The sequence below is a fragment of the Euprymna scolopes genome, chromosome 2, assembly GCF_053919585.1.
Source record: "Euprymna scolopes isolate OS-2025 chromosome 2, ASM5391958v1, whole genome shotgun sequence".
NCBI lineage: Eukaryota > Metazoa > Mollusca > Cephalopoda > Sepiida > Sepiolidae > Euprymna > Euprymna scolopes.
In genome coordinates, this window is record NC_136483.1 from 36654261 (window position 1) to 36677699 (window position 23439).

The window sequence follows — 23439 nt, forward strand, 5'->3', positions numbered from 1 at the left end:
ATTGATGGTAAGACGATGTTGAGTGTACTTAAGATTGAGTGTACTCTATTTTGTATTCGAGTCGGCATTGTGTGTGCCGACATGGCACAGCTACTAGTTTGTAATCAAAATTAAAGAAGAGATAAACAAGGTGTTTTGTATAAACAAACAATTTGTAAAAATATATGAATATATATTGCATACACAACTGAGTGTAAGCCGGCAGAAGTAAAAACTGAATTTATACTTTTGTTGAAACGAATTGGGTAAGTGTCATTTGCTGATAGTTTTTGTTCTTTGGGAAGCTGTATATTATCACAATGATAGTCGTGCTTGGATTGGCTAGATAACAGATACCAAGAGATAGTGTAGTCTGATCTGCAAACTGTAAAGATCTCAGGATGGAGTCATAGAAAGGTCAAATAAAAATTGTTATGTTGAATAGCCTGGTGGTTCATTGTGTGACCAAACAACTGCGTTAGGATTTCCTTTTACCAGAAATAGATGCAGAATGTTTATCACTGCTGCAACTATTACTCGAAATATTTAATATAATTTTAGCTATCAATATTGCATATCAATATTGCATATGTTCTGTACAATGATTATTTTTCAAAAGTTTGTTTTGAAAAGCATAAATAAATAATATTTTCAATTCATTTAAATCAATAATCTATAATATAAATCTCACCGGTCTGTTTAAATGTATGTCTGTATGTATGCATTTCTGCCTAAAGCTTTTGACAGAGGCGACGGATTTTCACGAGATCGGAGATCAGTATCGTTTTGAAGCTCGACCCTTCGGATGACAAATATCGAAAAATTGGCTAAAAACATTAATTTCTTCATCCTCAACTGGGCACTTTTCTACAGGGAGAGGTCGCTTTTTTCACCGATATTTTCAAAAGTCATCCCCTCTTTTTGATTGACTAGACTTAATATAAACCTACCTCACTTCCGGTTTGGCGATGGGCGCAACAGCAAAGACGTCACATTTTTTTTCATGTTCTTTTCCTCCTTCACGGTAAAGGTTCAAGCCTGTCTGCCTGCTCCATTTATTTTTTTAATATATTTTTTTTTTTTGCTCAGTAAAATAAGATATCCCTAAAGGAGCAATTTAAATAAATAAACAAATGTTTTGATCTAATTATTCTCAAAGCAAAACCAATGAGGAGGAAAATCTTTTAAAAAAAAAAAAAAAATCACAAAGGTAGGTAACTCTGATTCAAAGAATATAACTTTATTGAAACTAAAAAAGAAACTTTTATATTTAAAAAAATTATAATCTATTTAGTAATGTTTTTACGTTGCCCAAGCATTTCCTTAAACTTTAAGTCTATTTTGATTGCTTTTGGGCTGATTAAAATATAACTCTTTCATGAGTTTGTTATTTTCATCTTCCTTTTTGATGTCACACGCCCTCATATCTAAATTTAGACTGGAAACTCTCAAGATAGTCTGGATTTAAAACAATATATGTAAAATTAATTAAATATTAGCCTCTTTTTTAGTTTTTAAGCAATAAGCAAGGAATCTTTATTTCTAACTATAGAATTAATCATTCTATACTTAGAAATAAAGATTCCTTGCTTATCGCTTATTCATAAAAGACTAAAAGCAATTAAGAGACATGTTGATTTCATTATGAAAAGAAAAATGCTCTGCTGTCTTTAATTCATTATCTTTTGAAAGATGAATTCTATACCGCCTGCTTTTAATTCCTTCTGCCACGAGGGAGCTTTTATTTACCATTTGATGATGTGTGTGTAGGTGATCGTGTGTGTATAGGTGTTAGTGTGTGCATGTATTCCTTTTTTAGATCAAGAAATGAGATAATAAACTGTAGATTTGAATCACCCTCCACATTTGCAGTTCAAGTGGGAGTCAAATTTTAAAGGAGTACACCTGAAATAGATCTCAGCCTGTGGAACTCTATAGTGTAGATCTGCTTTCCAACTGACTACAATATGGTCGTTTTCAAGTTCAATATAAAGAAGAATTACATTTTTCTGGGTCGGAATATATAACATTTATTGGCTAGTTTATTTTTGTTTTTACGTCAAAGTAATATTTTTTATTTTTATTTTTAGCTCCTTACACTAAGTGGCTTCATTTCTTGTCTGTAGAAATTTCCATAAAAGAAAAGACTGGTAAGAAAATAATGCCGTTTTACTTATTTATTTTTTAGTATTATTCTAATTTGCTACTTAATTTTTAGATAAATATTTAAATGTGATAGATATCGTTTTTAAGTGAAAAATTCACTCTACATTTTCTAGTGTTGAAAAAAAAATTTGTTATTCGTTTTTTTTTCTTTCTTTCGTTTATTTAAAAATATCAGTATTACTTCCAATGTGTTCAGATTTTTTAAAAAGATCTCATCTGAGAATTCCCAATAGTGTCTCTGCAAGCAATTTCCTGTACCATGATAGCATGCATGCAGCAGCCTTGCTGTTTTTAACAGCCTCGGCGACCACAGCTCTCCAAATTGTTGAGCCATTGTAATCTCGGGAAGACAAGTAAAGACGGTAGTTTCCCGTTGCTTTCGATCTTGTTTCGAGGGTGCATCTCATCCAGTGAGTCAAATGCACCCCCTGATACCAACCTGGAAATTTCTATGACTTGGCGTGGTACATACAGCACCTAACCTTCCCAAATGGTCACCCCTCTGGTATTGGCCAGGCTCAACGCTGCTTAACTTTGGTGATCTGGTGAGAACCGTGTGTCACCATGATTGTGCCATATTATGATCACATAATTAGTCAATATTGTTTTAAAAAACTATTTATACTAAATCATTTTTGACATGCTCAAGCAACTTGTTCCAATAGTTGCTCATTCAGTAAAGAAATTCTGATGTTTATTAGGAATGGGCAATCAAATTATTTACTCTAGTAAAAATATTGTAAAGTAATTGTCCATAGTTCTTATATGCGTTTAAGATGTTTAAATTAATATAATAATATTCCTGCACCCAATTTTTTTTTAATGAAATCATCCAATCACCAAAAATTAAATGCAAAATATAATTGAGAAATATTTGGTGTAACTGGTTACCAAAAATTGACTTTACCTATTATAAAACGAATTGTTTCAAAATAGAATAAGATGTCATAAATAAAATTTTGTTCTTGTCACCGAATTATAATTATTTTTACAATAAGAATTTTTAAGATAAAAGACAGACTATTTTGGAAAGATCTAAATTGTTAAATTAAATCAACAGCTCCCAACCGTTATATGACAGCACACTAATGAGTTCTTTAAATTTTCGTGAAACACCTATCACAAAAAAAATGAATGTATTCTCCTCATAAAGCCGTTTTGCTATAAAATAATGAAAAAAAAAAAAAAAGATCATATAAGGAATTTTTTTTTATTCATATAAATAAGTTATTTCAGGTATTCTTTATACGTTCATAATCCCATTCTTAATGTATAAATATTAGATAAGAAATAACTATAACGAATTTGCTAACATTTTAAACGAGAAAGCATAAAGCAGAGGCTGTTCTTGGCCTTCGAGCCAGGAGCGGAAAAGGAAGTAATCAGTTCTGGTCAATGTGGGGGCAACCCTTCATATCGGACAATTGCTTTTTAAGTCCATTAGTTTGGTCAATGTGGGAGAAACCGTTCATATCAGACAATTGCTAATTTTGGACCCTGCCAGAGTGCCCCCTTTGGGGAGCTGGTTTTTCCTCCCCACATTAAAAAACGGCCTTGTGACTAATTTGCTCAGTGAGGAAGCAAATAAATAAACAGTATAAAGCATAAAAACGCTTAGCAATATTTATAAACATAGATAAGTTCAAAGTATCTAACAATTTAAACAAACGATTTATGTATTTTATTTTTTTATATTTAAACATTATTATCATGTAAGTAATAATGTGTGAGCATTTATTGATAAAAACAACTCCAGTCGATATGAAAGCTGTTTTTCGGCTATGACAACTTGTAACTTCCACCTATAACATTTTTGCAGCACACCAGTAATCATTGCACGGTGCACTGCATTAAATAAACACATTTGTTTCATTTATGTAAATAAATGATGCCGCAGACAAGCATATTGATAAAATAAAAAGATTGAAGTATTCGTCAACATATTTGGTTTAATGCCAGTTTAACATGCTGGCATTGGACAGCTTTTTAGAAATTGACTTTCAAAGTAACCTATCTCTGGCCAGGTCTTTATTCCTTTTTATTTTAAATTCATCCTTATCACTTCCTCCGATATTTTCTTTGGCCTTTCCTGACAACTAATTTTCCTATCTCAACTCTTCTACATCTACTAATGCAAAACCTATCATCTATTCTTTCAATGTGGCCATACCAACAAAGTCTACTTTTTTGTACACACTTCTCTATATTGTCCAGACTCAATCTTCCTCTGAAATCATCAGATCTAAGCCTATCTGTAAAGCTCACATTACACAGTCACCGTATGATTCTTGTATATATTTTTTTTCCATGCAACACATGTCCTCAACCCTCACTGGCCAGATTTAACTTGCGTATATCATGATATTGCATTTACATGCCTAAAAGATTCTTTCCTTGGTCGACAGTGGAAGTGCACTGCTGATTAGTAATGGCAGAAGTTCTGTGAACTGACTCTATCCCTTCAGTGGAAGACAATGGGTAAACACCCAAGAAATTTCCAGTTGCCAATTGTTCATAGTTTTGTATTTAACATTTTAAACGATTCCAAAAGATCACCACACATTGTTCACTCTATATTGCAATACCCAATATTCCAATCTCGCTCTATAATGCAAATTGCTCAATCTTTCTATGTAAACCATTTTCAGTTATCCATTTTTTCATGAAAAGTTTTTAATTCAATTAAAAGAAAAATCTGATTCTTCTTGTGTTTATGTTGGATTAAGAAGAATTGAATTGCTGTAAATATTTAAGCAGCATACAAGGTGAAGTCATGAGAAAGCAGTAATTTTCACAAAAAAAAAAAAAAAAAAAATGGAAAAGTCGATGCCTGTGTATACAAGTGATATTTTAAATCGAAATGGCTGTAAATTACAAAAATTACAAAAACTTATCCAGTAGAAAAATAATTACAAGTAAAAATAAAAATTATCGAGTTTAGAGACAGAGTTTTATCGTATGTTGGAGAATTCACAAGATCCAGAAGCTAATTTTGAGTAAATAAATATGTACTGCCATTTTTAAACGCAAGATCTCAGAATGTAATTGTAGCTGATTTTTTTTTTTAATTTAAAATACTTCTAGCACATCATCTACAGAATCATTTTTGATAATTTTTGGAATTTATACTAATTTCGACATGCCACGTAAGTACATAATGTTTTCACCAAACAAGCGTTTGTTTGAAAGATCACCAATCTATGCAAGCATTAAAAATCTTTGAACGAGATGAATGTCAGAAAATGCAAAGAACAAATTATCACAAAAATAAATGTAAAGAATATTTGGAATTTTAAAACTTCATTTTTTTTTTATTGAATGTTCTAGAATGCAATCATTTACTTATTAGCAAATAATAAATAATATCAAAATATAAATAATAAATAATATCAAAATATAAATAATAAATAATATCAAAATATAGATAATAAATAATATCAAATTAAAAAATAAATAATATCAAACTATAATAAATAAATAATATCAAAATATAAATAATAAATAATATCAAAATATAAATAATAAATAATATCAAAATATAAATAATAAATAATATCAAAATATAGATAATAAATAATATCAAAATATAGATAATAAATAATATCAAAATATAAATAATAAATAATATCAAAATATAAATAATAAATAATATCAAAATAGAGATAATAAATAATATCAAATTAAAAAATAAAGAATATCAAACTATAATAAATAAATAATATCAAAATATAAATAATAAATAATATCAAAATATAAATAATAAATAATATCAAAATATAAATAATAAATAATATCAAAATATAGATAATAAATAATATCAAAATATAGATAATAAATAATATCAAAATATAAATAATAAATAATATCAAAATATAAATAATAAATAATATCAAAATATAGATAATAAATAATATCAAAATATAGATAATAAATAATATCAAAATATAAATAATAAATAATATCAAAATATAAATAATAAATAATATCAAAATATAGATAATAAATAATATCAAAATATAGATAATAAATAATATCAAAATATAAATAATAAATAATATCAAAATATAAATAATAAATAATATCAAAATATAGATAATAAATAATATCAAAATATAGATAATAAATAATATCAAAATATAAATAATAAATAATATCAAAATATAAATAATAAATAATATCAAAATATAAATAATAAATAATATCAAAATATAGATAATAAATAATATCAAAATATAGATAATAATAATATCAAAATATAAATAATAAATAATATCAAAATATAAATAATAAATAATATCAAAATAGAGATAATAAATAATATCAAATTAAAAAATAAAGAATATCAAACTATAATAAATAAATAATATCAAAATTTAAAAAAGAAATAATATCAAAATTTAAAAAAGAAATAATATCAAAATATAAATAATAAATAATATCAAAATATAAATAATAAATAATATCAAAATATAAATAATAAATAATATCAAAATATAAATAATAAATAATATCAAAATATAGATAATAAATAATATCAAATTAAAAAATAAAGAATATCAAACTATAATAAATAAATAATATCAAAATTTAAAAAAGAAATAATGTCAAAATGTAATGAATAAATAATACCAAACTATAAAAAATAAATAATACCAAACTATAAAAAATAAATAATACCAAGCTACAAAAAAAATAAATATCAAAATATTAAAATAAGAAATAGAAAAAAATGTAATTCTTTGAAACCATCGCAATCATCATTTACTATGTATGAATTTGGTACAGAAAAAACTCAAGAGTATTTGGTGGTTAAGAAAAGTAGGAAAGAGTAATATGAAAATAATACCTGATGAAAAAATCGTGACACAGCACAAACCGGTTATTTGCACTATCCTAATATAATTGGACTGAACTAAATAGATCTCGTGGAAATTTAACGCTTGCTTACCTACCATATGTTCTTGCTTCTTAAAGTAAAATCACTGTCGTTAAAAATCCTTTAAATAAATTAAACGATTGCCACTTTTGAATCGACAGCAACAACAGAAGTTTATTTATGATGTCTTATTCGCTTGGGAACAATTCATTTCGAAGTGAGTAAAATCGTAATTTTTGGCATTTAGTGACGTCAGCTACATCTCAATTATTTTTCATCATTATCAATAAGATAATTTCCATATTTTTTTTATGTGTGTGCAATGTGATAATGTATGTAATACAAGCACATTTTTTATTACATTAAATAAGTTTCTTATTTTTGACTGTTTAATGACGAATGAAAAAATAGATACTTTTCTATTAAACATTCGAATGATATCACAGACTACAATCAAAGTGCTTAAAAAACAGTGGCACTCACTATAGGTGGGTTGAACCAACTTCCTCTGAAGGAGAAAATGTCAAGAGAATAAGAAATTCAAAAGCAATCCCAAGTTGCTTGTACATTTTGGTCAGGAGTGATAACAATATTAGGTTTTTGCAGTTCTTACAACATGTTAACATCCTCCCACATACAGCACCTGGTATTCCCAAATGGTCACCCATCTGGTATTAGCCAAGCTCAACGTTGCTTAACTTTGGTAATCTAATAAGAATTGGTGTGTCAATGTGATTGTGCTTTAAATACCCAGTTTATTGGGAATGAAGAAACAAACATAATCTAGTTTTATGAAAATAAATCTTTCCAGTTTATTCAAGCTAGGGATATGGCATCCTACTGGATGGCAAACATTCACTTACCATCTCATATATATTCCAACCAAGAAATATTTTAAGATTCTAACCCGTCTCTTTAAGTGCAGTTGTTTGAATCTCTCTCGCACTTGGTTCCCCGGGTATATTTGCCAGGTAGTTTTTGAAATTCTTTTTCATGAGTCCAGTTGCTCTGATAGTTACTGGAACGATATCTTTCTTTATTAGCTATTTTTTGCGCTTCTATAAAGTAAAGTTATTTGGTATATCGTTAAGAACTTTGTTACCAGACGTCTTCAAATTGAGGACGATTAAACAGGGTGTGGATAAAGTTAATGCCATTAGTTGGTTTGTGAATCATGCTTGTCGTAATCTATATAAGAATCATGCACATCATAAGGTGGAGTACTGCTGCCACATCTAGGGAGGTGCTGCTCAAAGCACTGTTCATTGCCTGAACTAAATATTGGTTTGCTTCCCAGCCGACTACAATAAAGTAGCCTTCAAGTCCAATGTAAATAAGTTCTGTTGAGCAGTTCTCTTAAATAATCCAAATGCTACCAAACCTACACCATTAACAATTATTACACTACCACCTAACAGTCATTAACCCATATCCTTGAGTGGCCTTCGGACCTTGATAAATGGTAACTCCTTTGTATATAAAAAAAAATACTTCTCAAAAGTCCGAAATGTAATGGAAAGTGAAGTATACAGTTTCTTACTGACACATTTTCACAAAAGAGATGTTGTTAGTCTCTCTTTATTTCTCTTAATTATGTTCTAGAGATGGACAGTTCTAGGAAAGAAACTTTGCTCATGGAATTTTGTTTGTTTTGAACTATTTAGATTATTCAAACTACAGTTCTCATCTTGGATATTGACCAGTAGTCTGAATAATCTGAATTATCAATCCTCATCTAAAAAATCCCCCCCCCCCAAAAAAGGAATTGTTTTTACTAAAAGATAATAAATAATTCGATGATTGTTTACTTTTATTGTTTTCTTTTTTTTCTTATCGTAAAAAATAATTATAAACTAAATTATGTTTTGAATAATGAAAATGAACATTTTGACTTTTTCATTTTTTTATTTATTGCAAAATTTAAAATCTCTTTAAAATAAATAATCTCTTTCGTAACAAAATCTCGACCATTTATAGGTTGGACCAAACAAAAACTGAAGAATCTCGACCAGAAGACCAGGAAACTCATAACCATGCACAATGCACTACACCCAAAGGATGACCGAATCTATGTGAAAAGGAAAGACGAAGGAAAGGGATTGGTTTGTGTAAATAACATAAAAAAATTTAGAAAAATACATAATGCAGGACACCGAGAGAATAATTACTGCAGCAAAAGACATGAAAAAATGAACAAGACAGAAACAAAAGATACAAGGGATAAGATGAGAAAAGAAAAATGGGAAGAAAAACAGCTACACAAACGATGCATAATGACAAAAGATGAGACTAACAGAAACACTTGGAAATAGTTATAAAAAGGAAACCTAAACAAAGAAACTGAATCCCTAATAACAGCCACACAAGATAATGCAATTAAAACCAATCATATCAAAGCAAGGAACAATAAGACAAAAGAAAACAGCAAATGCAGACTCTGTGGACAAAGAGACAAAACAATAAACCACATAATAAGTGAATGCAACAAACTAGTACAAAAAAATATACGATCATGTGGGGAAGACAGTACACTGAGAATTATGCAGACAATTGAACCTTGAACACCCAGACAAATAGTTCAAGCACAATCGGCAGCAGTACTTGAAAATGAAAGTCACAAAATCTTATAGGACATGGATATACAAATGGATAGACTCATCCAAGCAAGAAGACCGGATGTCATACTAGTTAACAAGAAGGAAAAGTCCTGCTAGATTGTAGATTTTACCGTTCCAGCAGACAACAAAGTAAAGATCAAAGAACAGAGAAGTGGAGAAAATACACTGAACTGGCCAGAGAGTTCAAAGGAATATGGAAGACAAAAAAAAAATCCAGATAATACAACTAATAGCCGGAGGGCTATGAACAATACCGAAAAACTTTGAAAAAAGAGGGATAGCTGAAAAGATACAATGGATAACAGTAATGAAAACAGATGAAATATTAAGGAAAACTCTTGAGTGCAGAAACTAAAATACATGAGCTACAGGCACAAGTCGAACATACAGAAACTGATACAGGTGTAAGACACAAAGGAACATTACATGGAATCATGAAAACTAAAACTGTATAATTGTAAGTTGCCCCCCCCCTGTACCACTACCTTCCCCCACTTTTTTTTTTTTTTTTGTCTGTGTGTCACCATAATCGAGAAGGGTCAAGGAGGGTTGAAAGACTGAGGAAAGAAAACACTAACCAGACCTCCACTGGATGTGTGCAAAGAGGCTAGGACTTTGGGAGGCTTATTGCCACCCAAATCCCAGTGAAGACCAATGGTCATCGTCAATGAGAAATCAATGGTAACAACTGTTACGATAACACAAATTTATCTGCAAATGTTACCGAAAGAGGTGGAGAGTACTGGAAATCCAGGGAGACTTATTGTCAATCAGACTCCAGAGAATGACACAAGTTGTTCTCAAAGAGAAATCTTTGCTGATGGCTTGTGTGACTTCTCGTTAACGAGTAAAAAATAATGATAATAATTGTTAGTTAAATATCCTTTAAATTACTAAAATGAATATCACTTCAGTTCATGATGACAACATACGATTTATGATGTAGAGTTAGATTTTTGAACAATTCATTTTTTTAAAATGAACCACATCAAAACTCACTTTTAAAATGACTTTTAAAGGTTTTCGAGTATGCTGAAAACGAATATCATATTTAAATTTTGCGTAGTAGTTTTCTGGATATTAAGACCTTTATTATCCAATGTAATCCCTTATGTTTTCACTGGTAGCCATGCCCCCCCCCCCCAATTGAAAAGTACTAATGTGCATGCGTGTCACAAAACACTCATTTGAATGCCACTGACATTTATTAATACAATGGAAAAAATGTCTAAATATCCAGAAAACTACTTATCTACCCCAAATTTAAATTTGATATTCGTTTTCAGCATATCCAAAAACCTATATAAGTCGTCATTTTAAATGTGGGTGTTAAGGTGGAAAGAAAGTAAAAATTTACAAAAAAAAAAAAAAAAAAAAAAAAAAAGAAATGCAGTAAATATTTCTACAATTTTGCATTTCAGCTGGGTTTTTAATGTAGGTGAAGGGTGATAACGTACGCACGGAAAAAGAAACACGTGTGCATTTCTATACAGATTACGATGTAAAACTGAAAACATTTTTCTCAGTTAATGATTTGTAAAAAGGAAAATCTTTAAGCAGCTAACATTATCATAAAAAAAAACTTTGATCATTACATTTATTTGGTACCTAATTAGAAAGTGATATAAGGTCTAAATCTATGGTCTAAATATAAAAGCAACAAACAGTAAAATATAATAAAAATTTAAAAATATGTTTTCATCATATGGGTTTTATTTTTTTAGTTAAAACGATAAAGATGAAATGCTAAATGATGAAGGGGAGGTAATTCATACATTACTAAATATATACGCACTTATTCGAAACAAAAAAAAAATGTGCATTATATTGCAAATATAAGAAACTAGGATTAGCCAGTCGTAAAATATGCTTAAATATGGTATTTAAATTTATGTAGATTTCGCATTTATTATTATAGAGTCAATTCTCTATTAATTATTATATTGTACCAAATATATAATAGCAGAAAAATTACTTGGGTGCCATCATCAGCTAGTATCAAAACACAAAACATATGGCTCGCCAGCCTTATTTGTTATCCCCTGAACCATGTCCATAAGCATTTAAAAGTTTTAAAATAATGTTGTTTAACATATAAATGTATATTTGTGCATGCATAGAAGTGTACTTTTAAATTGACTTGCCATGTTCCAAATTCTTTGCAATTTTGACCCTTTAGCGGGTATTTTTACTAAGTCTGTATACTAAAAACTGACACAGAAGTTTGGTAGAGAACATTCCTCAGACAGACAAGGTCACTTCATATATATATATATATATATATATATATGAATAGCATTCTTTGAAACTCCACGGACTAAGGATTTTTTAAAAAACGTTTTTGGGAGTATTCTGTCAAACAATAAATTTACTTGCAAATTTTAATTTACAGCCTTGATTTCTTTTCCTTATATATATATATATATATGTAATTTTTTTATTTTCAATTGCATATATATATATATATATATATATATATATATATATATATATATATATTAATCACATTGACACACCGGTTCCTGCTTGATCACCGAAGTTAAGCAACGTTGAACCTGGTCAGTACTAAATGGGTGACCATTTGGGGCTTCCAGGTGCTGTATGTGCTCTCTGCTTATCTTGACATTATTTCCAGTCGTCCTGGACTTTTCCTTGCCACTGGACTCAAACAGTGTCGATTCAGGAGAGGTGTGGTTGGGAATTGCACAACCCCTGCTACACAATGTGCAGCTGCCCTTACAGGGGGTATCCTTTGTCTTTCCAAAGAAGTTTGTTTTAGAGACAAGTATGGAATATCAAAAAAATAAATCAATTAAGAAAATCAACGCTTTTCAAAGTAAAAAAGCAAAAAAGATTTAAAAAAAACAAAAAAAACAAGGCAAATACAAATATTGATGCATTAAGTTCAAATGTGTTGAATAAAACTTTTTTAAAAGTGCTCAATACATAAATTATTTATAAATAAAATTATATAAACAGCAAAAAAGGTCCTACACAGATGGAACTACATTTTGATGTTAATCTCTTGTCAGGAGTTCAATTATATATACATAAACTGTGCCAATCGCTTTATTGCAGATTAGTAAAATATCAATATTTCACTAAATATACGTCACAATAAAATGAAAAATTCTATCATTAAAAGACTGCTTTAAGGTTAGTTATTTTCAAAGATTTTATTCAAATTCATGCGATATTAACAAAGTTATGACATTTTATTCTTTATCGAAGAATTTCCACTGTCCATCGCTTTATTGCAGGTCTCTTAAAATGTTGTTTTAGGGCAAAAATACAATGTATTATCTTGTGAATTTACTTTTTATTATATTTTTCTGTCAAAGAATAACAAACAAAAGCATATCCTAGGTATAAACCTCATATAAATTAATTATTTATCGACATATCCACCTTTTTTTAAATAACTTAAAGCAACTTTTTGTCCCCCCGAAGAAGTTAATTGTTTGATCTTAAAAGGAGTTATGGCTCTAGCAACATCAACTACGTTCCTCCACAAGATATCCTTTTAAGTAAATTGCTCTCCTCCCTCATAAACTCCTCTTTTTAATATTGACCAGAGATATTCAATGGGGTTAAGGTCTGGATAACACGGTGGTCAGTTCATGAGAGTTTCCCCAACAAATCCCATAGATTCAAGGAAGGATGCAGTCGCCCTCAGCAGAATGGGATGGTGCATTGTCATGTATGAACATCATCTGAAAGCGATGTGATAATGGTAGGTCATCTAGGCACATGTTGAGAAATAATTATCCAAAAAGGCCGTGTATGCATTGCTGGCAAGCTTTACACCCTCTGGCACTCGGCATGGTCCAACCAACTTATCCCCAATGATTCTTGCCCAAAACATGATGCTTCCACCTCCTTGTTGGCGATGAATTTTGTAACGGGTCAGAGTTCTGTTCGGGTTTCAAACTTTGGGCCATCTATCCGGACTGTCAAGAGTAGCATGGGCCTCATCCCTAAATAGGACCTGTTGGAAATCCATTTTCATGTAATTCTGTATCCAAGCCATTCGTTTTTCCCTATGTTGTTTGCTCAATGGATGCCTTGGAAGAGGTTTGGTGTTCCTTTCAGTCTCATTCAACACATTGTATCCGGCTGTCTGGATCTTGGAGCGATTCAAGCCTTTTCAAAAATGGAAGTACTGGTGCTATTTGTGTTTCGGTTGACTTCCCTATGAATTTTCCAAATATCACAATCTGAAAGGTTTCTCCTGGTGCCCTTATTTTTCTGGATTTGGTGTTCGGGCTGTTCAAGAATGAGGCCAAGGTTCTTGGATCCCTTTCCAGCTCCATGGCTAAATCTTTGATGGACAATCTTTCTGCAAGTCCAGTAACTGTTCTTTGTTTTTCGATAACCTTTAATCGCCTGATTTTTTGGCATTTTAAGAGATCTGCAATAAAGTGATGGACGTGATGGACAGTATAATTTCCTGGATAATAAATAAAATGCCATAACTTCGTGAATATAGCATGAATTTGAATAAAATTTTGAGAAATAACTAAACTTAAAACTTTGATGGTACAATTTTCATTTTTTTGTGACGTATATTTAGTGAAATATTTATATTTTACTAATCTGCAATAAAGCGAGTGACACAGTTTATATATTATAGACAGTGGTTGGAATTTAAAGATGAATGAATTTATGTGTAAGTAAATTTATCTGTACTTTTTTTTATGTGTAAAAAGCTTAAAATTTATGAATGAAAACAAAATAAATTTATAAAAATGGTGTGCTAATATTTGGTAAAACGATAAATCACATCATTTATACTGAATATAAAAACGCCTGAAAACAGATGGTGGCATCTAAGAAAGTAAGTATTTCCATTTTGAAGAACAAAAAGTTGTTCAATCTGTTTTCTTTTTTGTTTTTTTTGGTTTGCTTTTATTTTTATTTATTCATTTTATTTGTAAGTTTCTTTGTGGCTTTAAATCATTCGCCACTGTTCGATCTGCCTGTAGATTTCTTGAAATTGAATCGATCAGACATTTTTGATAAAAATAAATGAAAAATCTTTTTTCTTTGTGAGCAGCTATACAAATGTCGATCATCAAATGGAAGAAATCGTTTGAAAATAAGAACAGCAAAAAATAAAAGAGTTTGTGTTCTGAAGAAAAACAGAAATTTAGAAAATTGTGCAAAAAGAAAAAAAAAGGAATAATCAAAATTGTGCAGAATGAAAACAAAAATCAAAATTGTGCATGAAAGCACTTAACTCTTAAACAATATTTATCAAAAAACAAAAAAATGTTTAAAATATTCTCCAGAAAACAAAGGCTTCAATACACAGATTTAGTGTAACATAATTGCACAATATTTAGAAGGCAACATTATTTTTTAAAACTCTTTTTCACCCCAAACAAGGCATATTGCCACTTTGATGTAAAAAGCTACTCCTTGAGATTATGTCTAATAAGACTGTGAGAATTTGTACAGCAAGATGTTCATTCTAATGACATTTAACCGTCTGTAGGTAAGTACATCCAGGAAAGCAGGAAACAGGGAGGGAATTCCAAAGTCTAGCAGTCCAAGAGAAGAAACTACTAAAGTAGAAAGCTTTCTGAAATCTAAGGACCTCAACAGTGAAGAAGTGTGATTTTGCTGCTGGCCGGGTTAGTCAAGAATGTGTATGGTTGAGGGGGGCACAAGTGCTAGGAGTTCAAATGAAACTGACTCTTACAGTTATCCATATCCTTGTTGTTTCATTTGTCAAAAGTGCTGAGAGGAGATATTCTCATTCACACAATTTAAAATGAAACCAATCTCCAGTTTTCGTTGATAGATTTTTCCAATGAGTACAGACATCAATATTATTTCAGAGAATAAATGTTATTGGAAAACTGATTTTTTGTCAGGACTAAAAGCACATCGTCCCCCTCCTCTTTTATAATAGGGGTGGTTTTAATAGGAGTAGGGTGCTAATCACCAAAAACAGAGAATTATGAAATTATAATTAAAAATTTCAAATTTTATATTTTTCTTAAATTAAATATTTTCTATGGAAAACTTCTCATACCTGCCAGAATCTCTACAAAGTCACAATTCGCCCATGAATGGAGTGCTGTTGTGACATCTGGACTGGTGCACCAGCCATTATTCTCTCATAATTAGACAGGGTTAAAAAAAATCGTCCCGGACTTAATAGGTCCAGTACTCCTCCTCAACATATAAGCCCTAGACCAACCTGACAACCAGAGTTCAAAGCCTTCTCCAGACAGAATTAAAGTTTTCAAAGCAAAATAGAATAAAAAATAAATAATAGAATATAATAGAATAATAGAATAAAAAAGAATGATATAATAAACCAAAAAAGCTAATAATATTTTAATAATTATTTAAAAAAATAGTTCAATAGTATTAATTTCGATTTCTAATTTCACTTTGACTACATACGTAAAATATATAAATAACATCGTATAGTTTCATGATAAAAAGACATAACTCTTGTATTGAAAATATCAGAAATAATAATAAGTTCAGAAGAATGTATTTATTCCTATTTTGGGTTAGTTTTACAATGCACATTGGTACGAAAAAGTTGTCAAAAATCATATATAACAAATAAAAGTTAGCAAAGGTAAGATAAGTTACTCTTCTACCTATCTAGATAAAGAAAACAAAATAATGTGAGAAACCAACCCAATAAATGTCATGGTAACATTTATTGGGTTTCTCACAGTATTTTGTTTCATTTCTATTTTTAAGTCATTAAAAAGACTTCAAATATTTAGGTGTCAATTTGCAACCGTTTTTTTTTTTTCTTTTGTTCTCACCTAATGCTCGACACTATTTGTTTTTCAGACCACATAAACGTTTTAAAGTAAGCCATTAAAAACTTTTCCAGATAGGTAGAAAAGTAACTTATCTTGCCTTTCACAACATTTATTTGTTATATATTTGTTGTTTACCATTTTTTCGTACCAATGTGTATTGTAAAACAAACCCTTGATTTTATTTCTAATATTTAAAAAATACTTTAATAGTAATTATTTCGATTTTATATTCCAACACAAATTTTTACTGAACAACATGATTTTCAAAACCTTTTCAAGACATTTCCCATATTTTCAAGGCCTTTTCCATGTACTAATAGAAATAAGACCTTTTCAAGACAAAGCTCAAAATTAAAGGCCTTTTTAAGCCTGTGTAAAATCTGATCTCTTCCCTGTAGAGATTCCCAGATGTTGGAAAGCGTTCTACTCTAACAGCTTTTTGCATCAAATCGCTTGCCTTTGGATTTCCCTGACTATACCAATATGCAGAAATTTAAATGTAGTGTGAACAAATATTTCTTTGCACAATTCCCCATTTGCAATGGCCTATTAAATCTGTGCACCGAATTCAAAACAGCTCCTCATGCATCAGTGGCAATGTGCCTAGTTTGGAATAAATGTAAAAATTGAAAATAAAATGTTTAATTTATAAGAAATATGAGTTTTCAAATTTAATATCATAGCAATTTTCAGAAGAGGCTTGTCAAAGCGGGTTTTCTGTAGGTGGACAAATCCTCTCCAACCTCTCTTACGCTGATGACATCGTTCTTTTTAATGAATGCACACATAAACTAAGTTTTTGTTAATGTATTAGCAAAGAATACAAAGGAGATAAGATTAGAAATAAACCTAAAGAAAACATATGTCTACAGCTAAATCATAGTTGAAACCTATCAAACAGGTCACCCAATTCATTTATTTAAGGCATAAACTGACTTTCTCCAGTGATCACGAGATGACATAGAATCAAACTGGGTTGAGTGGCTTTCCAAAAACACAACACCATTCTAAAATCAAAAAGGGTGCCGACAACTGTTAAAGTAAAAGTTTATTTATGTCCTCCCTGCAGTTTTATATGGCCTTGATTTTATCACATGGACTAAACAAGTAGCCAATCACATTGAGGTGTATTAAAATCACATAATGCATTTCGTCTGATCGAAAAAAGCAAAATATCCACTCTCTGTCAAACTACTTCCCTAGCCCCTCTATTTGATAAACTCAAAAGTAAACCCTTGAAACTTTTTGGCCATGTCAAACGATCAACCTGTCAAAGTTATGCTTTGAGGATATGTTAGAAGGCAAATGAGGCAGAGAAAAGCCAAGGAGAAGGTGGAGATAAAATGTTTTTGATTGGACATCTTTCAACAGTTGGGTTTCCATCGATCAACTTGTTCTGGATCGGAAGGAATGGCGAAAAATAAGTCACATGGGTTCGCAATCCGCACCAAGTGGAAGATGCGACTCATGATGATGAGCAATTTTCAAAGAATTGAAAGTTTTATGAAATTTGAGTTTGAAGCCTACACAAGTAATAACTTTTTTCTAATATGTTCTTATTTTTATTTATTTTATTTATTTTTTTACACTTTTGGTGATATCCCTCCTTATCAATGTTTGTTTTTTTGTCATTTTTTGAAAAATGAAATGAGAAAAAAAATACAAAAATGACAAAATAACAAAGTTTTTTTTTATAGGCGATTTAACAAGCACAAATATGTTATCTCTTTCACTATCTTTCTATTATAGTTAACTTATGTGCTTCGCTTTCTCTCTTAAACTAATATAACATGCTCTTTTTCATGCGTTATCAACACATGCCAATCACTCACTCTCTCTCTTCCTGATCCTGTTTCAAATATTCTCCATTCTCTCGGTTTCCTGTTAGCTGCTACTGAACACTGCAGCAGAACTGTTATTGCTATGGAAACTTACTAACTAAAGCGAGAAGTTTGAAAACTACAACAACTATTCAGACTTGAGCGTAGAATTAATCAGAATCTGAGACAGGAAGATAAGAAGTTTATAAGTTACATAAAGGAAATTAGAATAAGATAAAAGATTACAGTGTTCTAAAAATCGTTGTTGCGGGGAACAGATAATGCTCTGCTGGAAAAAGTGTCTGAAGTTTTAAATGCTTGATGGAGAGTACCAAAAATAGCATTATGATATTTATCTACCTGCGACAGCAAGATGATGTGACACAAGGGTTAGAAAGTGGGATTTGAAGAGCCAACGCCCTAGAGGAAGAGCACTAGAATGCAAAATGTGCCTGGATAGGTCTGCTAGCTTCCCTGGTAGGAATGCCTTTTCAAAAGAAGACGGGGAAAATCTGGGAAGATGGGTCTTCTAGAATTGCACAGGACCAAAGCCATACCTTAACAAGGAACTACACATCTCAACAATGGCATAGACTGTTGACATTGGTGCTGAAGAAAAATCATTGCATTAAATAGTTTATGTAATTTCGTGTTCGCTATATAATATTTGGGAATATATTTTCAGATAAGGATTGAAAATTTGAATCATTCATTTTGTAGTTATTTTCATGTTTCAGCTGATGAAACTCCTGACCTTCTTCAGATGCAGTTTTGGGACTTAGGAATCTTTATGACAAATTTTGAAATCTATTTGGAAGTTTAAACTGAATCCTTTATTTAATTCACAGGCGTGAGATTGTCCTCGTTTAATCGACCATTATCAGATAGAAGTGTTATTTTATGCTATTCTTAGTTATTAGTGCTTGTCATAAGGATTGAACTGTTTTATTTTTTTACCAATATTGAAATGGTATTTTCCAGGTCTTCTGCAAAATGTTTTTCTTTACAACATGCGAACCCGTGGCATAATGGTTAAAGGTGTTGCTTAATATTCAGTTTTAAGTGACAGTCGAACATTTAATCCTCATTACAGGTTTGGATGTTCTGTTTTGCAGTATATCAACACTTTGGATTATTTAATGACGAATCTTGTCATTTTGGAACAAAAGATTTTATGCTTCAAGTATTTTATGTCTTAAAATATTTATTCATGGGGTTTGGTTTGGTTGTTTTATAGAGAATATTGTTGCTTTTGGTTTTGCAGAACATGATTGAGTTTTGCAAAGGGAAAGGAAAAACAATAACATCAATGTTTAGTACATTTAAGTCAGGAAGCCGGTATCTTCAGACAGCCTTGTCTGGTGTTACCAGACTTACTACCGATGATAATCACTAAGAATAACATAAAATAATTAAAACTTCTATCCTCTCATAGCTAGAGAATAAAAACAATCTCCCCTTGCGGATTAAATAAAGCGTTCTCCAATTCATTACGAAGATTTCAAGGTTTGAAAAGATGCACTTAAACAGCTGAAATGTTGTAAAAATAATAAAGTGAGAATAATAATCTGAATATGAAAAAAAAAAATGAAAGGATATTAAATTGTAAGAGATTTGAGTAGAGAAATGGAGAAAATAGGAAGGAAAGAGCAAAAGACGCAGACAATTAAAATTTCTTGAACAGCTAAATAAAATATATTTGACTGAAGAAAAATAATTGTAAAAAAGATCCAAGGGAGATAAATCATGCAAGCTCGATAGTGTGATCTGCAATCTCAAGATTTTTTTTTTTTGTACTCTTTCAATATCTCTTTATCATGATCAATTCGTGTGCCTCTCTCAGTGTCTCCTAAACTAATATAACACGCTCTTCATTAACTATTATATTAACTTATATGTAAACTAGGAGTTGCAGGGGGGGGGGGGCAAAAGTGAAGCATCTTTTTATTAAAACTTCTATTTCTCTACTTTTCTCTACCTTTCTCTCTACTGTTTTCCTTTTCTTCTCCACAACACCCTCTTTTTCCTTCACCCAGCCCATTCCTCTCTAGCTGGACACACACACACACACACACACACACACACACACAAACTATCCTTCTATAATGTCTTCCTCATGTAATGAGTCACCATTTTCTTTTCGACTTAGTAACAGTGAAAACCACCCTCTTCCTGACGAAATCTGGCCCAGTTGGCCCCTCCCTCCCCAGAGAATAAATAATTTTTCTAAATTTTAGATATTATTCATCTATGACGACATTGATCTAGAGCATATCAACTTTGTGGGTATGTTTTGTAGGTTTTGATCTTTAGCGAGAGATACAAACATACATGCACACAGAAAACTGTCCTTTATATAATAAACTACCAGACAGACACACACAATTCTCATTAATGTAATAGATTTATTTGAAAACTGAATCGGCATTATCTTTCCAAATCTCTCTCTCTCCCTATATATATATATATATATATAAGTGATCATGTCTGTCTGAGGAATGATCTCTATCAAACTGCTCTGTCACTTTTTGGTTTACAAACTTGAAACTTGATTTGGACCAGTAGAACAAATTCAATTCGGTAAAAATAAAATGTCAAAATTAAAGAAAAATTTGAACTTGGCAGGCGTAAGTTGACTTCAAGTGCTTTTGTAAAAACGCACAAATATACAATTATAGGCTAAAGTCGGTTAAATTTTAAACGTCTTCTTATCCATCTAATGATAGTTCAAATGATGATTAAATGTTTTGGTTTCGATCCTAGCTGATGTTATATTTTATTTTTTAAACTTGAAATCACTACTACAGGATGGAACAAAAAAATTGTCGCCCTAGAAAAGACAACATGGTTCCATTTCTGTTTGATGAAAACCGGTTTCCTTTTTTTTGTTGCAGACTATCTATTAGTTGGTTAGGTGTGTACAAATCTCAAGAGCAATAGGAGCCTTCTATAATTTTCTTTTTTGTTTTTAATTACATTTTCACCCCAAACAAGGCACATTGCCACTTTGAGGTAGGAGGCTACTATCAGGGACATAAGCTACAGGGGTACTGTGTAGGAAGTTGGGCAGCAAGATGTCGGTTCACATTACACTTGAACTTCTGCATGTCAGTACAGTTGGGGAAGCAGGAACCCGGAAGGGAATTCCAAAGTCTAGCGGTTCTGGGGAAGAAACTACTCGAGTAGAAGGCTCTTTTATATCTAGGGATTTCAACTGTGAAGGGGTGAGATTTTGATGCTTGTTGGGTTTGTCGGGGATATTTACGTAGAGGAGGTACAAGTGCTTGCAGTTCTTCAGAGCATTCACCGTTTACTTGTAGAACAGGCAGAGGGATGCTACATTTCGTCGATAGGACAGAGGCTGAAGCTTAGATGACAGTTCAGGACCTATTAGGTTGACGACTCTCTTTTGAACCTTGTCTAGGAGTGAGAGACTAGTAGCAGATGCACGAGCCCAAATATAGCAACAATACTCCATATATGGGCGAATGGTGGCCTTATAGAGGTACAAGATACTTTCAGGCGTTAATAGCTTTCTAGCACAGTAGAGAGAATCTACCTTCTTCGCAGCGGTCCTGGCAATGCTCTCAATGTAATTGTTCCAACTCATGTTTCCTGACAGTGTTAGGCCGAGGAGTCTAAAGGATGTACTTTCAGATAAAGAGTCATTGGCCATTGCTATTGGTGGTAGAGAAGGTTTCTTGTAATTATTGAAGGAAACAAGTTTAGTCTTGGCAGCATTGAATGTGACCATCCATTTTTGTCGTCATTCCACTACAGATTGGAGGTCATCCTCTAGTGTTTCTGCCATTTCTTTAGATATGTGTTCATTTGTTTTCCTGTCGTGTCTGTTATAGAGCGTGGTGTCATCAGCATATATACCTATCTCACAGACAATTTTGTCAGGGAGGTCATTTATGAATATTAGGAATAATAGAGGTCCAAGGATAGACCCCTGGGGCACTCCCGCATTTATATCATATTGTTTAGATGTATGACCATCGAGGACAACCTGGATTTTTCTCTTATCTAAGAAGGATTTAATTATGTTCAGTATTCTTTCAGTGATACCGTATGATCGGACTTTCCTGAGAAGACCTTCATGCCATACCCTGTCAAAAGCCTTAGATATATCTAGACCTACCGCTCTACTTTCCCCTGCTTTGTAAAGTAACTGGTATATATGCTCAGAGATTACAGTTAAGATGTCTGCTGTGGAACAGGTTTGCCTAAATCCATATTGTTCGTCGGTCAGAAGTTTAGCATCTGTAAGGTGTTGGATTAGAGCTTTGTTAATTATGGACTCAAATATTTTGGCAAAAAGTGGGAGGAGGCAAATGGGTCGGTAATTTACTGGGTCAGTTCTTTCGCCAGAATTCTTGAAAACTGATACGACAGAAGCAGTTTTCCAGCAGGCAGGAAAGCAAGATTCATTAAGGCATTTGTTGTAAAGTTTGAAGAGAACTGGAGCTACTTTGGCGGAGCAGTTTTTTAATAGCACAGCTGGGATGAGATCAGGTCCACATGCTTTTGAAGTGTCAAGATTTTTTATGATAGCATACACCTGAGAAGGGGTGATTTTCAGATCATTTAGTATGGCATCTGACTGCAAAGGAAAGTCAGGAAGGGGGTAGTTAGCAGGTTCCAGTGTGAAGTTGGAGGCAAACTGACTGGCAAGCATGTTAGCCTTCTCGGTTGCTGAGCAAACAACCTCATGACTGTTGGATAGTGGGGGAATTGTTGATTGCCCATTATTTACTAAACTGTTGTAGATTTTTCAGTAGTCACGGGTTCCTAATTTCTGTGCTTTGATGCGTTTTTTGGTGGTTTCAGTAAATTCTTTCTTAGCTGTCGCTATTTCTTTTTTACAGTTATTTCTGGCTTCTACATACTTCTGTCTGTTTGAACTAGACATGTTGGTTGAATCTGTGGTATGCATGCTGCCTTTGCGCGATGGCAACTGCACAAGTAGAAGTAAACCATTGAGGAGAATGGGGCTTGTTATAAAATTTCCGTGTGGGAACACATGCTCCAATTGCTATTTTGAACCATTCAGTGGTCTCTTTTGCGCACTGTTCAGCAGGAAGTGAAAACAGATCTAAAAGTGATGTGTCTTGTTCTAAGTTACACAATGTTCAATGAGAAAGTAATGACAACAGGACCATTGCCAGCACCCCCAAAAT

At 31.6% G+C, this 23439-nt stretch overlaps 1 protein-coding gene and 1 long non-coding RNA gene across 6 annotated transcripts in view; one reads left to right on the top strand and one right to left on the bottom strand.

Moving 5' to 3' along the window:
- The window catches only part of LOC145291112 (uncharacterized), a 62242-nt gene extending 51215 nt beyond the window's left edge, over positions 1–11027 (top strand). Inside the window, exon 2 of the long non-coding RNA XR_013869332.1 lies at positions 8999–11027. This is a non-coding gene — a long non-coding RNA (uncharacterized LOC145291112). The remainder of the gene's footprint in view (positions 1–8998) is intronic.
- The window catches only part of LOC145291061 (colorectal mutant cancer protein-like), a 608255-nt gene that overhangs the window by 148115 nt on the left and 436701 nt on the right, over positions 1–23439 (bottom strand). The gene's annotated exons all lie outside the window — the stretch shown is intronic.